Source organism: Pteronotus mesoamericanus, unplaced genomic scaffold, assembly GCF_021234165.1.
Source record: "Pteronotus mesoamericanus isolate MK-2021 breed Mesoamerican mustached bat unplaced genomic scaffold, CSHL_Meso_final scaffold_125, whole genome shotgun sequence".
NCBI lineage: Eukaryota > Metazoa > Chordata > Mammalia > Chiroptera > Mormoopidae > Pteronotus > Pteronotus mesoamericanus.
Genome location: NW_026555304.1, coordinates 7,088,398 through 7,106,186, shown reverse-complemented (window position 1 = coordinate 7,106,186; position 17,789 = coordinate 7,088,398). Strand labels below are relative to the sequence as shown.

The following is a 17,789-nucleotide window of genomic DNA, read 5'->3' as shown; positions in this document are numbered from 1 at the left end:
GGAGGGCAGGCCGCCGTGAGCACACAGTACCCTGGTGTGGGGTGGTTGGGGGAGAGAGTCAGGCTTGCAGCCACAAGGCAGCAGAAACAGAAACTTGAAAGTTCAAAAAAGAAGCATGCACCTGCTGCCCAAGGGCAGGCAGGAGGCTGGGTGGGGGCCCCTGTGTGAACTGTGCCAAGATCCCACGGGTCTCTGCATGTGGCATCATCCTGTGTGTGTCCCATGCTCCCCAACATGGTATCATGGCTGTGCAATGAAATTTGATAATGCTGGAAATCAGATCATTGCCAATTACCAACTAAAGTGCATTTTTAAAGACTGATTTAACCACTAGCACAACCTGACCAAGAAGCTTTTCTATCTAGACTGCAGAGCCTATTTGCAGATGTCTGCATGTCACACAATGGATGCCCTAAGACGGTTGTAAAGCCATTTCCTTGGGGACTGGGAAACAGGCTCAAGACTCCAACTCATCACACTGACAGGTTTACTTCCTTCTTCTGGGGTTTATCCTGCACAATTTCCATGACTTACAAGGGGGGACTGAAAAAAAAATTCATTAGGAAACTGGAAAAGAGATTCCTTATTCATGCTGAAAGTTATCTCATAAAAGGAAAGATAAACTCTTGGGACTACTAATAATACGTGGACCAAAGAGTAAAGCGAACTGACACCATATCAAAGCTACTATCCCTTAGGGTTTAAATAACTAATTTTTAAAGTTTGCTCAAGGTCGCAGGTGGCCTCATAGACATCTTTGACAGATCAGGGACTTGTTTTATTCTTTCACTTTCACTGAATTTTCTTTCCCCCTTTAAAATTCTGTTAGGTTAGAAAAACTCTTCTGCTCCCAACTTGGCTGCTTCACAACACTGATAATCCAATCAAAGAGAGAAATGCACACCTCATAATTGCTCCTTCAAGCAGAACCAACTTTATAAATGAGCCAAGTGCTCACGTGATCAGGGTGGGCCTACCCAGCCCGCAGGGCGCCACTGTCTTCAGAGTGCAACTGAGGGGCTGAATGGGCCACACAGCAGTGCTGAGTCCTCAAACTCCGGGAGACCCTGTGGACCTCTCCTCCTGACAGATTCTAGGAATCATTTATCTTTTTGGAGAGATGTATCTTCTGAGATCAAATACCACACGCATTAAAGAACCCAATTCCACTGAAATCTGCTTCCTTATAGCAAAGCAGGAATACAGGAGAAGCAAGCAAACATGACCCCCAAAACAAAAGGAGACCCCAAGGGGCTGACACCATTCCAGGGCCTGTTCTACAAGGGGGACCCCCAAAAACTGTGGAATTATCTTCTGGAGGGCAGGCCCCTTGTAGTACAGGCTTCTCCCTCTATGTGAGTGTTCTAGGAACCCATCTGTATCAACGTAACCACTGGTGGTGTTGTGAGAGGCTGCCTTTGGCTTCAGTGAATTGTTTTTGAAGACTCTTTCAGTGCGTTTGCCCACTTCATGATGGGTGATTTACGAGTGCACCTGCCTGCACTGCAATGAGTGTTCAGCAATTTTTGACCAAAAACAGCACAACTCCTGTGCTCTACCCTCTCCATTCACCTGATCTCATCCCGAGAGACTTTTTTGTGTGTATGTCCCCAGATAAAAAAAAGTCCTTTTCATCTTGCCACATGTGAAAGGTACATTTTGCCAATGTGGAAGAGGTGAAACAAAAAACAGCAGAAGCACTAAAAGGCATCAAAATGGATGAGTCCAAAAACTATTTTGAATAGTGGAAAAAACATCTTGATAGGTGTACTGCATCAAATGGAGAGTACTTGGAAAGTGAATGAAGTTTAAACATATAAGAATAAATAAACAATCTTTTATTAAATAAATTCCAGTTTTCTTGGGGTTCCCTTCATACATTCATCCAACCTTCTTCTAAGTTTTTCCAATTAGCTGAGCTATTTTTGAAAAAGCATACAAGTATCTTATCCACTATGAAACACAATCAAGTCACGCAGCACACTTTCTATACTTCTTTCAAGTCAATTCGATGCTTTAATTCAGTGTGTATTTATTCTTCCTCTAACAGGGGATGCAGCAAAATGTCCTGACCAGGTGTGGGCTCTGAGGCCAGTCTGCTCAGGTTCATTCAGGTCCAGTGCTGCCCCTTCCCAGCTGTGTGACCCAGAACAGGTGACTGTCCTTTTGCCTCTCTCAGCTACTCCACCTCGCCCAGGTACTCCCTCAGCCCTTCAGCCTCCCCAAATTACTCCCTCAGCCCTTCCACCTCTCTGCCCCTCCATTCCTTTAATTACTCCACCTCTTCCACTACTCTGTCAGCCTCTCCATCTCCCCAGGTATTCTACCTCCCCAGCCACTCCCACAGCCCCTTCACCTTTCTCAGTCTCTCTACCTCTCTCAGCTATTTCCCCGGAAGAGGATACAATGCAGCCCACTGCTGGGGACAAAGCTGCATGAATAAGGACTTAAAAGCGCGCGCGCGCGCACACACACACACACACACACACACACACACACACTATAGGAGTGGACTTAAATAAAATGGTAACACAGCCACACAAAATGGCACTAAGCCCTCATGATACAGATGGACCACTTCTCAGTGCCAAAAAAGTTCTGACCAGGATCTCATGGCCACACAGGCGACATCCTAACAGAAACAAGTACAGGAGGGGAAGAAGTGGGTTTTCTGAGGCGGCTCTGGTGAGAAAGATTTTAGGAACTGCTGTTGAGTTGAAAGAGACTCACAAAATACAGGAACCAGTCCAGAGTCATGTCACAGCTGCAATGCCTCCTCCAGGGTCGTGCAATCACCTGCAGGCCAACCGGGCTCTGCCATGGTCCGTGGCACTGGGGGTGGGGCATATCACAGTGAGCAGGGCCAGGAATCGCTCTCTGCGAGGTCCTGTCTCCCGCTGTCTTTCCAGCTTTGGAAGGTGCCCCGAGCAGCAGCCCCCACCCTTCCATCTCCAGGAACTGAAGGCAGAGATGGGGGGTGTGCTTGGCCCCACAGCAGGCACTTCAGAAATGGTGGCTCCTTCTTCTCTTTGCCATTTACCAGATGGTTAAGGCATCACAGAATCTGCCTGGACCCATCTAGAAGCTGGGGCTAGCTCACGACTGCACTCTGGGCTGCTTTTGGCAGCATCCTGCACCCTCACGTGCTCCAACCCCTCCAAGTACCCACAACTGGGGGTTGGGGAAAGCAGGTGTGGTTTCACCAGGGGACCAGCCTCCTCCTGCCCTGTGCTTGGCTCCCAGACCGAGCCCAGATGCAGGGAGATGAGGAGGTCTCCTCTCTGCTGCAGCAGAAGGGACGGGCCTCGGAGCCTCAACAAGCCCAGGCCTGAGACAGGACTTTTTTTTTTAAGTCTTAAAACTGCAAAATACCATTCTCCTTAAAACTACAGAGCAGAGACAGAGGCAGGGCAGCTCAACCACAGGCTGTCATCCCAACTCAGGCTGGCACAGCCTGAGCCAACACAAAGCCTATCCTTTTACCCCAGGCTTCCCTGGACTATGGCCATTAGAGAATCCATATACTACGGCAAATGTTCCACAAAGGCCCCAGGCAAGACAGAAAGAACAGTTCACAGCCTGTCACCTCAGGCCACCAATTCCCACCTCCTGACTGTTCACTATTTTGTGCACATGCTATCTGCACAAGCTTTTCATTCTGATTCACCAACTCCACACCCTCCACAGTGACCTCCAGGAATGCCAGCTCAGCCCTTGGTGTCAGCTGACCACTTTGCAGCCAAGAGTGTGCTGCCTCTGAATCATGGTCAAACCACACCAGCCTACACCCATCAGCAGAGGACTGAGTGGCCACTGCGGGCGGGTGGACTGGATTCCCAAGAGCACTCGGAATGGGCCAGGAAGACAGCCCCACACGGAGCTAAGAGGAGAAGGAAGCAAACACTGCTGGGGCCCCACCTGAGGCCTGGAAAAGTCCCAGCTTTTCCTAACCTGGGAAGCACCAGGGTGTCTCTGCTGCTAAGATACTTCCTATCCCACCGTCTACATGCATGTTAATGGCTGTAATTGCAACCATTCCTACTTTTCACGTTATCAGCAGAGGTGTGTCCCCAAGTAGGCACCACCACCACCGAGGAACCTTGAGGGGATTCTACCTGAGTCAGTCACTCAGCCAAGCAATCTGCCCTCAAGGCTCTTCCAGATGTTTCCAGACCAAGTTGCTATGATTCCTCCCTGGAGTCTGGGGCCGACGGGAGAAAGAACAACCTAAGACGATGTCATCCAGGCTTCGAGGGATTTTTGTCTTACCCCAAGGTGGTTCAGAAGCTGTCGGGAAGGTCAGTCTCAGGAAGGTGTGTCATCCAGGGTGAGAGGCCCGTATTGGAAAAACTGAATGCCTGTATCCTTCAACATGGCAGGAAGTACCTGGGAGTAGTTTGCTTTAGTCCCCAGTGTGAAGCGAAGTCAGGTCATAGCCACTGGAAGGCACCAAGCACCCAGATACCAGGGATTTGTTCTGTAGCCACCACATGGGGAGAGTCTACACACATTTCACAAGCCTGCTAGCTGCACCCTAGTCCTATTAACCTGCAACTTGCTCCCAGAGCTGGGCCTAATATTCCCAGGACCCTTTGGAGGCCTTTCCTTCCATTTCACAGGGGGTGGAGCATCCCTGTCTGGAGCCCTGTGTCATCTTCCAGATGATTCAGAAGGTGTGAGACACGGAGGAGCAGCAGTTGGGCCATCATCATCATCAGGTTATCCTCCAGGTAAGAGAACTGCTGCTGAGGGTTAACAGGCCCTCATTCTGCCTGGTTACCCCCAAGGAGGCCCCTCCCTTTGGGGGAATCACTGCTAAAGGGTAAGTTAGGAATGGAGATGGCGTTGTCTCCTCAGTTCTAGCCAGGAGTGTTGATCCTCACTCTTCACCGGAACGAAAATCAACTGGAAAAACTAAAAGAGGTTCTAGAACATTCTACACTATGATAAGCTGGGCCACCCCCTCCACACCCACATGTCCCAGCAGAGAACTCATCTTGGCCCAGAACAACTCAGCTCCCACTCGTGACAAAACAGAGTCAAGATGCCTTACTCTGCACAGGGCGTGGATATGACAGGTGCTGGTCAGAGAGGGGCCTCAGGCACACTCGCCACATTGGGCACTATGGGCACCTGCATCTAGTGACCAGCACGTGAGGAAAGGACTCAGGGACAGCACAGAGGGGACCCCACATGTGGGTCCTGGAACAGTGCCAGCCAGAGGAAAGGGCTCCATTTTTCCACATTTTGGGGCCCTTTTTATTAGGACACATGCTTTTTGTAAAGCAAAGGTGGGTAATTATCCTTCACTATCCATCAGACTTATCAAGCTGATAGAAAATGGGCATGTATGCACACATATCACATTGCACTGTTCTATGGAAGGTGACACAGCTTGGGAGCCTTGTTTTCCGCAGAACTGAACCTGGAACGTCACTAGCTGGCTGTGCCACCCCGCCAGTGGGGACCCTCGGCCACCCCACTGCATGACTCATTCCTCTGGCTCCTGGCAGCCTCTCTTTGCCAAGTGCCAGTGGGGGTGTCACAGAAACATAACTAAACCACTCCCTTTCGATACCAACCCACACTCACGCCAGGTGTGCCTGGGCCTTCCTGTGAGCACAGGTGCTCCAAGAAACACCAGTGTAGGCCTTTCACGTCCAGCGGGTTCCTGATGACCCCTATCCCCAAGGAGAACTCCTGCCTTTCCTGTGCCAAGGAACACCAGGCAAGAACTCCCTGCGGCAAGTCGCCACCTGCAGACAACATGACAGGCAGAGCCGGCAGAGCCAGCACAGCAGCCCGGTCCCTCGCGGGGGCTGCGCTGTGCGGACATGGGAGCCCAGTGGGCTGACCTCAGACAAGTGCTGCCTGGTCATGGCCCCAGGTCTCTGGTCCTGGGGAGAGGCCCTTCTCTTGCCTGCAAGTCTGCCACTATCCAGGCCTCTCTGGCACTTCTGCTTTCCCCGGACCATGTGGCAGGACAGGATCCAGACATACTGGGGGTGGTGTGGGTGCACTTCCTGCAGTGGCACTTCCTTATGCTCCTAGTGGTCACGAGTTCAGGATGGGGCCACCCCACTATCGTGGCTTCCCTCTGGGCTCCACCCACACTCAGTGCCAGCCAATGCTGCCCAGTCACGTCTCTGCCGACGACACCTGAGCTCCTGTGTGCCAGACACAGTGAGGGACGTGGGCCAGGTCTAAAAGGGCCCATGGAGGGCCAAGGATGGGCACGGCCATACCTGTGGCTGTCTAGGTGGGTGTTGGGCTGCAGAGGAAAGGCAGGGAGTCGTTGGCCAGGTGCAGGCAGGGCTTTCAGTATGGCACAAATGTCAATTCAGCAAGTCCTCAGAACCCCTGCAGCCCTGGCCCCTTCATTTCAGACGAGACCGGGCGTGTTCAGGGTGGTATGACTGTACACTAACCCCTTCATTTCAGACAGGGAGACACTGAGGCAAAGGCAGCTCCCAGCCCTGTCTGGCCCTCCAACTCCACCAGGACATGCTCTCCCCAGCCCTGGGACCTCACCCAGCACTGGGACCTCACCCTGCACTGGGATCCTGACAACTCTCATGACAGCCTGACATCAGGCATGGGGTGGTGGGTGCCCCTAGGGAGGGAGTACCTCCCAGGAGAGCAGAAAACAAGATCGGACCTGGCCTGCTGTGGGTGACAAGGAAAAGCAGGATGCTCATCATTATGTTTGACCTTTCAGCGGCCTATGCCATACCCCTCGGGACTGGCTGGGCCCACCCAACCCAGCTCCATCCACCTTTTCATGCCCCTCACCCAGTCACTAGAAGCTCTGGGTCTGATACGTAGTCCAGGGAGGAGAGGGGAGGAAACACGCAGGGGACCCTGCGTGCATGTCTCCCTGTCTTAGGCCCAGGAAGCACCCACACCCAGGGCAGCCCCAGCTCTTCCGAGAAGACGATCGCCAACCAGGCACCTGACCATCTGACCGGGGCTGAAGGCAGTCCCTCTGCCAACCAGAAGTCACTCTCCAACCCAACGATGTTTGGAGGACCCCCCCCGCCCCCCCCACCGTCTGGTCCCTTTAGTCTTAGCCTTGCTCCTCCTGTGAGAGGCCAGGGAGACACACCTGGGGAGCAGAGTTCCCTGTCACCACAGCAAGAGCTTTCTGGGGCAGGAAGACAAGTGAGTCAGGTCACCAAGTGGCACCAGAGATGTGCTGACTCCTCACAGAGACTCCTGCAGTGACTTGATGAGCCAGGAAGCATTACACCATCATCTCCACTTCCCAGATAAGAACACCAAGGCTTGGAAACTTCCAGAAGCCACACTAGCAGAAGAGTCAGCGTCCAAAACCTGATGTCTGACCAGAGCCTGTTCCCAGCTCCTCAGGGCTAGAAAGCTGTATTTTCCCTCCTACATGGGAGACCCTGACCCAGGGGACTAGCAAGTCCCTCATAGGGCTCACTTACATCCAGCTTGTTATCAAAATCTCCAATTTGCTCCAAGTGAGGAGCCCAGCAGGCATTTTACAGGATGGAGATGCCCTCCACAGGAAATCTGGGAAGGTCGTGTTGACAATAAATGCAATATTGCTAATCAGGTCAGTCAAGAGTGCACCTTACTCATTTTTTTCCTGGCAGCTTTAAGAAAAAGCATGAAAATGAAATAAGTCATAGGAACTGAAGTCCACACAGTGGATGAAAGGCGACCAGTCTCATGGTTAGAGCCTGTGCCTTCCAGGGTTCTACTCAATGTCAAGCAAATGACAATGAAACCTGATTTAAAACTGTAAGTAAAAAACTTGTCTGAACATTTCCAAAGTTGCTGCTTCACCCTGACTTGTGGTCAGAAGGGGCACTGAGCAGCGGCTCTGTAGAAGATGCTCACATCCAGCTGCCCAGGACAGGCACTGAAAGTGACAGGGTTCTAGAAACATTTAAGTCACAGGGAGGGGGACTACTCAGAGGCACGACATATATCACAAAACCTCAGAACTGGAATTTTTTTTGCAATATTCTCAACTTGCAAACCAGAACTTGAAGCACCAGCTCCAGCTTGCCCAGCCTACCCTCACTCCCCAGCCCCCACCCCAAGAGATCCCTGGGAGTATCTTTCTTTTAATACACATAAAACATTGTGGGGGAGTAGCTCCTCAATGGTCAGTGGGAAACAATTTACTGCCCCCTGGGAGATGACTGCCACCTGGCTGCAAAGCCTGCATCCAGCACAGGAGCCCACCTGGCCAGAGGCAGGACCTGTGAACCATTGCTTCCCAGACCCAGAATAACCCCCGCAGAAGTTCTAGCTCACAGGTGAGTGCAGAGATGAGTGGGCCTTCCAGAAGAGCCTGACTAGCTCTGCCACACTGTTTCCTTGGCCTTAGCAATCCCACAGTTTCCAAAGGATGCCAGCTCAGGAATGTTTATCTCCAAATCACTTAAGAGTAAAGATGTATCACTCAAATGTGTGCCCATCAGGAACTGGCTAAGTAAGTTATATCATAGCACCCTGTGCAGGCAACACAAACCATCAAGTCGATACCTACCGACAAGTACAGACAAACGCAATACATTATTAAATGCAAGGAGACGATAAGACAGCACTTAGATGTAAGCTTATTCAGGTGGAAAAAAGGACTATTCACACCCAGAAGGGACATAGGTGGCACACACTCCAAGCACCCAGCACTCACCCTCGACTCCTGGATCCTGGCAGGATGGCACTACCTGCTTTTACAGGTGAGCTGGACGGTGCACTTGACCTCAGAATCGTGACCACCTATCAGAGGCAAAACAGGGGCAAAATGTGTGAGCAGTGCCCAGTGCTGGGCAGACCTTCAGGGACATCTTTAACTATCTTCTTTGCACTTTCCTGTATCTTCTAATTTCTTTACATTAGAAAATGCATTTTTCAGTATTTTTCTTTTTTCCCCAGTAGTTTTCTTACAAAACAATCATGTTCCCAAAGGTCAGCAGTTTCTCGATTCTCACTTGAGGACTTCTCAACCTGTACCCTCCAAGGACACCCCACAATGAAGGGGAAGCTGGACTGAGTCCCCCTAGGACACATTCCAGTCCTTCCATCCCTCAGTCAAATCAGGCCCCACACTTTCAGATCCCCAGCAAGGTTCTGGTTTCATGTCTTCACCCCTGTGGGATCTACCTTATTCATCCGCACACCTGTGCTGCCATGCGCTGTCAAGGTCTCACCTGTCCATTTATCCCCAAGAGAATACAAATCAGACCAGACAGCAGGCCCAGCTGCCCCATCTTGAGCTCTGGGCCCCTTACCAGTTGTGTGATCTGGACCAGCTTCTCAACCCCTCTGCCCTCGGTTTCTGAACTACATGATAGAGCAGACCTCAGTGTGTGGGTTGTATCTAACACCACTTAGCAACTGCCAATGTTAGCAGTGTTACTGACATTGGCCACAAATGGCCTGAACCACAAAGAACCTTTAACTTGCTCATCCAGTAGTTGTCTAACCCTGCAAAGAGACACAGCTGTTAACAAACCAACCCTTTCACATCGTGCTTCTTCTACAAGGACATGCCCCAAAGAAACTTATCAGAGAGAAGAGGAGCCTGTACTGAGCACCTGATGAAATCCACCTGTCTTTGCACCTCTGGAGGATCTGGTCTCACTCTCTGACTTTCGCATCCTGTTCTAAACAATATCACCCTACAGGATGGTACCTGCTTACCCTTGGGCACCTGAGCACAGGTGTTGCTGATGTGAACACTGACCCATGCAGCAACTTAACACCCTCATTTGAAGCAGAAGGACTAAGAAAACTATGGAGGATTGGAGGGTAGGAGGGTTGTCGACTGCACAGAGACAGCCTTTGAAAGCCAAGGCCAGGAGATGCATTCCCTGTTGGAGCAGCAGGTACACCTGGGAAACTGCACTGCCCTCCCCAGTGCTCGCCCGTGGCCCCAGCCACTCATCCCCATCCCCCTCATCACCTCCCGCACCCGGGGAGGGAGGCCCATGGTAGTAGCGAGAGCAGTGTCCATGGCTGCCAGCTATCCCAGACCTACATTCCATCAGGAACCACTTTAATAATTTAACTCTGAAACATTTAGTTAATGAGCTGCTGTCTCTTAGAGAATAAATCTCACAGCCCTTCCCAATCTTGGATGTGGTGCCACTGTATTACCAAGTGTTTAAGCGCCTGGAGTCTGAAGAGAGGAAGTCATTGCTGTCCATAAAGTGAGAGGGACTGGTACAGAGCTGACCCTGACAGCTTCTTCCATGCCTTGGTTTCTCCATCCCTCCACAGGACACCTGAGGCCCCCGCAGCGCCAGCCCCGTGCAAGGCAGACCTGACCCCACTGTCCCACTCCTGATGCACTTGTAGCTGAAGGGAAGGAAGCCCTGAGGGATGGCCCACAGGACCAAGCTCAAACTGCCCTCAGGCTCTGTGCAAACCAAACAGAATCAGGGTGGTGCCAGCAAAGTGCAGTCAGCACAGAGCAGGTGCTCCTCATGCTGCTCTGAGAGAGTGCTTCCTGGGCCCGAGGAGCCAGCATGGGACCCCCAGCAGCATGGAGAGCTGAGGTCCGAGGGGACGAAATCGGGCCACCTTAGTGAGGTCCTGAAACACTAAGACATGCATACATGGACGCCTCTCCAGTGTTCTTTCCTAATGACAATTAATAAGAGTAACGTGACAAGAGAGATGGGGTTGAGCAGTGCATCCCACAATGGGTGAACCAGGAAGTGCAAAACCCGCAAATCTTACACCCCAAACCATATCAATGGCACCCCTAAGACCACAGCCACCGAGGTGTTCTGTGCACAGCTCCACCCATCTCCCCAGGGTCAAGGCAAAATGAGGGCCAGGCTGGTCTGTTCCCTTGCCTGGCACCCACTGCTGAGCACATCTTGGCCATCCTCCATGTTCCCTGCCAATCCCTGCCCATGAGCTCCCCACAGCTCACAGCTCAGACCTCCCCTCTACAGCTCTTTTATTTCCCAGGGACCGTTCTTTCACATAAGGAAGTACAGTGCCAGGATTAAGACGGTTATTTCAATTCCTATTCAGATGACTGAAGGAACTCAGGGAACAACGGGGCTGGGTCCATCTCTACTAGATCTCCCCCAGCTTCCAGGGCCTGTGTCCCTTCCTGGGATCCCCAAGCTGTCTTCCAGGAAAGAGCTGGAAAACACTCTCCATACAGCTCACAACAAACCACCTGCTGACCCACTCCCGAGAGGATCATGACACTAGGCTAACAGATGCAGACACAAAAGGTTTTACATACATGCACACATGCACCACACACATGTAAACAACCATGCAGAAACCCAATACAGATGCACACACACCATGCATGCACTCATCCATCACATGTGCACGCAAACACACTGTACACACGAACACATTATACACACCATATTACATGTGTGCACATGCGCACACCACAGTATGTACAAAACACATAACACACACCACATATACATACACATCAGGCATGTATAAACATACACATGTGCACACATACACATCACATGCATATAAATACATCACACATGCACACGTATCACACACATACACACCGCATGCATGCATACATATACTGTGCTCTCACATACCCACACCTACATGCATACACCACACATGCACACACACACCCAGAGACCAAGGAACTGGGTAAGAGTGGAGGCAGGGAAGGGGTGAGCCCCTGGTGCACCCACATACCTGCCTCACGTGAGGACTGCTGAAGGCGACACATGGGCAACGAGGACGGAGCGCAAGAGGGGAGCCACACAACGTGAGCTGGCCTGTTCCTAAATCTGAATTGTCCCGGGAGAGTCAGTGCCATGACCCTGCCTTCAACTGAGTCCTGAAGCAGTGTCCACAGCGAGGTGGCAGCCCGGACTGACCCTGTGCAGTGTGAGAGGTCACGAGGCCAAGGCCACCCTGGCTTCACACCCATGGCTGTGTGTATGTGTGCACATGGCTTCACACACATGTGCACACATACACAATACACTGCATGCAGAGTCCACCTCTGTGTCCTCTATGTGCTCCCCCTCGAGCTGCTGGTCACTAGGACTCATGGATCCCCCAAACAGACATGCAGTGTTGTAGAATGATGCTTAATCAGCATGTGAAATTCAGATGAGTTTCCAAATTCAGGCTTTAAACACAGAAAAATCACCTCATACTGTCAGGATGGCTACTTCAAAACAACAGAGAACAAATGTTGGTGAGGAAGTGAAGAAACTGGAGCCCTGGTGCACTTCTGGTGGGAATGTAAAATGGCACAGCCACTGTGGGAAACAGGATAGTGGGTCCTCAAAAAATTAAACCTTGTCCTGGCTGGTGTGGCTCAGTGGACTGAATGCTGGTCTGTGAACCGAAGGGTTGCCGGTTCGATTCCCAGTCAGGACACATGCCTGGGTTGCAGGCCAGGCCCCCAGCTGGGGGCATGTGAGAGGCAACCAATCAATGTATCTCTCGTACATAGGTGTTTCTCTCCCTCTCTTTCTCCCTCCTTTCCCCTTTCTCTAAAAATAAATAAATATAATCTAAAAAAAAAAAAACCTAGAACTGCCACATGATCCATTAATTTCACTTCCAGGTATCTACGCAAGAATTGAAAGTGGGACTCAGATACTTGCACACCCATGTTCATAGCAGCACTATTCACAACAATCAAAATGTGGAAGCCAACCATGTGTCCATGGATGGAGGAATGGATAAATAAAATGGGATCTACTCACACAACAGAATGTTACTGCATTCCTGGAAGGCAAGGGGGCATTGAGTCACATGCCTCAGGTGCCCCCACCTGCCACCCCTCCAAGGTAGCCCAGCCAGCTCCACCACCTCCAACTGGCACTGCGCCCACCACCCAGGGGTGCTGTGAGCCAAAGGGACAGTCACTCAGGGATGCACAAAGCTTCCACTAACAAGAAAGCACCAGCATTTTGGGATCTTTCCATGGCTCATGTCGATGTGACACTACAGACACAGGAGAGGTTGCACATGGAGCAAAGTGAAGGGTCGAGCAGCATCTAGGAGTATCCGATATAGCACTGGAGTGACCTCTTCTAGAACCTTCAGCTTCTGCTGACATGGCCCTCCTGCCAGGATCAATGCCACTGAGTGGACCTTTGCAAGTGGCGGTAAGAACAGACACTGCACTTCCACATGGCAGCACAGGTGATATCTGTCTCCAGGTGTTTGAGTTTCAAAACGCAATAGACCTTGGCCAGGGGAGGTGATATTTCTGAAAAGAGGACCCTGGTTGCCTGCATGGCCAGCCAGGCCCTATACTACATCTACCTGGCTCCCGCTCCATGGCTGTCCCAATGTCACAAGGCCAGGGGGTCATGGCCCTGGTGTGAGCCAGACTCGGGAACTTCAGGAAGTGAGGACACCAGCAGGAGGTGCAGGATACCTACTGGGCTACGGCTCACTTTTCGCACCAAGATCTCCTGGCAACACACTCTAAGCTGACATCTGGAAGAGACCTGAGGCATGGCTAGGATATGTGGTGGTGGTGTGCGCGCGCGTGCGCGCGTGTGTATCTCAAATAAAGTGAGAGTGGACCAATGTGAAGCTCCTTAAGCACAAGACCACATCTTAAGGGACCTGTATTGGTTTCCTATGGCTGCTGTAAAAAAGAATCACAAACTTAGTGGTTTAAAACAACACGCATGTATTAGCGAACAGCTTTGGAGGCCAGAAGTCCAACATGGGATGCACTGGGCAAAAATCTAAGCTGGCTGTGCTCCTTCAGGAAGCTCTAGGGGAGAGCCCATTTTCTTGCATTTTCTACTGTCTAGAGGCTGCCTGCACACCTTGATGCAGGGCTCCTTCCTCTACCTTCAAAGCCAGTGAAGAGGATCAGAACATGCCACCCCAGACAGGCCACTTTGGCATCAGGGTTATTCTCAGCTGCAGGCACTGAGATATAGAAAGAGCTCCCTGCCACCCCCCACCCACTGCCATCTGCATAAAAGCAGGCTGTAGTTTCCCTTTGTAAAGATATATCAGAGACTCCCAGAGATGAGCCTGCATGACATCCTACACACATCCCTTACCTACCAAGTGTCTCTTAGTCACCTTCCCACAATTTACTGTCCATGAGGCCAAATCCCCTTTCCATTGTCTGTCACTTTGTGACTTCTCGCCTTTTGTGTTAAAAATGATAAATCAGACTCAAGGCTTTAGGTTTTTCCTTCTTTTTATGTGCTGTCCTGTGCACTTAACAATATTAAAATCTGTATGCCTTTTTCTCTTGTTGATCTGTCATTTGTGAATTGAATTTGCAGACTCCACTGACAGACTCTGGGAGAGCAGAGGCAAACTCTCCTCCCTCACAGGAGCAGCGCTGCATCTTCTCTCCTCTCAGTCCTCCTGACTCTCTCATTTGGACCCTTGAGATTAATTGCATGGAAGGCCCACCCAGATAACCCAGATCAGATTCTCATCTCGAGATTCTTGATCACATCTGCAAAGTCCCTTTACCATATGAAGTAAAGTATTTGAAGGTTCCAGAGATTAGAATGGGGACATCTTTTGCGGTCACTATTCTGCCTCCTGTAAACCCCTAGCAGATCCCTACAGCCACTCGGTAACATGGCTCAGTGTGGGCACAACTGCTAAGTTTTTCTAGAAAAAATTTAGATTTTTAGGTAGTCTCCCAATTCCTCAATGCTGGGAAGCAATTAATATGTAATTTTCAATCTTGGAAAGTCCAAACAAAACCTATCTGCTACTGAGGGTTAATGGTAGTTGGCTGAGATCAGAATTCACCTGCAGGCAGGGGTGCGTGCTGAGGAGAGTGCCTGCGGGGAACCCTCCAGGAGACAGTGTGGGAGGGGTCCTCGCAGACATCCACAGCTAGGAGAAATAAGGATAAAGGCTATCATAAGGTAGTATTAATTTTAAGAATGCTGGCTGAATAAAAATGCAAATGAGTGTTAATGGAAACTGGAAAACAGCAAGGAAACCAGAACATTTCAGGACAATCTTGATTAGATTAGCCATTCAGATGCAAATTTTACCCCAATTCTGGAAGGCTCACAAGCACCCCCGTTCAGAGCCCCAGTCCACAGCTCTGCACTCTTCTGCCACTGCTTCTTTTTACAAGGCCCCCAAACACCAGTGGCAGTCCGCAAGTACGCGTTGTGGAGTTTCTGGAGTAGTTTTTGCTCCCTTTGACTCCCAGCTCTGTTCTGTAGGAACAGCACTCGCCTCAGTTCTCTAACTTTCACACACACGGGCTACAGTGGACACAGTCCCCACGCACGCACCTCACTGCCAGAACTACGTTTCAGAGGAGACCATGGTTGGGACCCACACCTGCTTCTTATGAGGAGCCATTGGGGCATTGAGCCAGTCCCAAAGATCCTCCCCACACCTGCCCTTCTTGCCACCGGCCCCTGGGAGGCCTGGCCTGAGTGTCCCTACCACAGCCACTACACTGGTGGCAGGTAGTCAGTGTCTGCTGTCTCCACCTGTTTCCTCCCAGAGTGCATGCAACATGGAGAAACCAAGAGATGCGGGCAATTCAATCAAGAAAGGAGGCAGCCAACACCCCCAACCCCATCTACATTGCTCTGATGTGTCCATGGGGACCTGAATCAGCTGCCCAGGGAAAGGGCTCAGGAACAGCCCAGGTTACTGAAGTGCATGTCCAGAGTCACAGCCTCAGCCCTGGATGCTAGCTAACGACCTGTGTGATGGACAAACTTTTCAGAGAGACTCCCCTTGTCCTTGAGAAGGGTGGCCGGCCATTCGGATTCAGGCACTTCTGGGCAGGGGATAGGAGGACGCCTGCTTGCTTACTCACTCAACCTCACTCAACTGAGCCCTGAGAACTGGGAAAATTAAAGCCCATCCTCATGAATAATAAGGAGACTCTTATTATTCCTTAATAATGCGTTGGATGCTCAGAATCCTTGTCAGCAAATTGGGGCGGATTGTACGTGACCCCAGTTATTCAGGGGATTAAACGAGATCACACACATCAAGCACTCAGAACAAAAATCACACTCTGATTTTTACACATCCTGTGCCCACTAGTTTGTAGATCCTCTTGGATTTTTCTAGTGAAAAATAACACATCACACCATCTGTAAAGAAGAAGAAGAACATAAGAAATGCTGGGCCTCTGGCAACTAACGCTGCTGCCAGGCCCAGCGGCTTCACCTCTCCGACAGCCATGCTGGCCACAGGGAGGACGGTGCTCAGCACAGAACAATCTGGCCCAGCCATCCCATCCTCTCGGGGACCTCTGCTGCCCTGGTGTCTGTCCTTACACCTGGGGGGCTCCAGATCGCAGCGTGGGTGGGGCCTTGGAGACGGGCCATGGGCAGCTGGGCCCACTTGACCACGACAAGGCGCCGTTCAGCAGTGGGACAAGGCCCACAGGGAGCCTCCCCTTGGGCCGTGGGACAGGCTGGCTCCTTTCTCATCTCTTTGAATGGCAGGCTATGCAAGATGTGAGCCTGATTGTTATCCTGTGTAGGCTCATTCAGGGGAGCAGGCAGGGCAGGGCCCAACCAAGCTGAGGAAGGGGGAAGGAGCTCCTCCCCCCCAGGAGAAAGGCACCTCAGAGCCCTGCGGGGAGGAGAACGTGTTGGGTCCCACCAAGGCCATGGCCCCTCAGTGCCCAAAGAGCATACAGACCCAGCCACAGAGGTCCCCATGAGCCTCAAGGCTTCAGGGAGGAGATGGGTGAGATGCCCCTCTCCCTGGCTCTCCTGCAGGGTCTTGGGCAAGCCAACCAGCTCCTCTGAGAGGCAGTGCCCAGCCTTGAAAACAGGGAGAGTGAGGGTGCCTGGTTGCCCTTTGGCAGTGGGTGAATGAGGAGGTGATGTACTGAAAATGCTTCCCGACCGAGCACTCAACACAGCTGGCGGGGTGAAACCAGCATAGAAAGCAGGGGCTGGCAAAGGCACCTCTTCTTTTCTGGCTGCTCACTGCCCACCTGCACATTCTCCCGCAAATGGGCCAAACCCAGGGAACATCATATGGTGTCTGTGAGGGGTGGGTGGGGTGCACTGGATGTCCCTGTCACTCTGCAGGGCCTGGGAGGAGACACAGCATGGGGTTGGTGGTGCCCACGCCTGGTGGTGAAGAAACAGGAGGAGTTGGGCAGTGGGTTGGGTGGCTTCCCCAGGTCTCGACTCCACAGGCTCAGCCTCCTAGACCCGGGCCTGTAATCTGTACATGCCTCTTCCCCACACTGCTACCATGTGAGGGGAGGATGTGCACTAGGAACACAAAAGCACTCAGTGACAATGGGCACCAACCCACGAGTACCACCCGCAATGGGCTCCTGGTGCCCACTCCAGGTCATGACCGTCACCAGGACAGAGATCTGGTGATGTGTCTAGTGCCCCAGGAAGCAACACCATGCCTGGGCCAGCACAGGTAACTATCACAACACAGTGAGTGTGAGTCTTGGTCCACAGGAGACAGGGACTGGCCACACCTGTTTGATGGTAGATACTGCCCTATAGGTGCTGCCCTAGCAGGACAGAAACTTGCTTGGGCCCCAGGATCCATGTCTAAAATCCCCTAAACCAGCAAGAAAGGTTCTGGTCCATCCACCCACTGAAACAAGCAGTGCCAGGCGGCTGCCAGCACAGCTGACCTCGCCCCATCTACAAGGATGGTTCCTAATAATCCAGAGACTATGAGAGCAGGCCTCTCTTCAAGAGACACAGATATGACAAGAAGGAGCAATGATGTGACCCTGTGAGGATGGGCCACCTGATCCCAGGCATCTGTCCCAGCGACCTCTCATGCCTCCTTCTTCCTTACAAAGCCTTTGGTGGCAACGC

General features: G+C 51.6%; 1 protein-coding gene across 13 annotated transcripts in view; it reads right to left on the bottom strand.

Moving 5' to 3' along the window:
- Positions 1-17,789, bottom strand: part of SEMA4D (semaphorin 4D) — a 121,859-nt gene that overhangs the window by 61,457 nt on the left and 42,613 nt on the right. For 9 of the 13 annotated variants that reach the window (XR_008530399.1, XR_008530400.1, XM_054588049.1 and 6 more), the window contains exon 2: positions 8,672-8,757. The exons of 1 other annotated variant lie outside the window; for it this stretch is intronic. The gene's annotated coding sequence lies outside the window, so the exon portion shown is untranslated. Of the gene's footprint in view, positions 1-4,115; positions 4,460-8,671; positions 8,758-12,145; positions 12,258-15,002; positions 15,470-17,789 lie in introns of those variants that run through there. 3 more of the 13 variants (XM_054588051.1, XM_054588053.1, XM_054588055.1) reach the window with 3 other exon arrangements.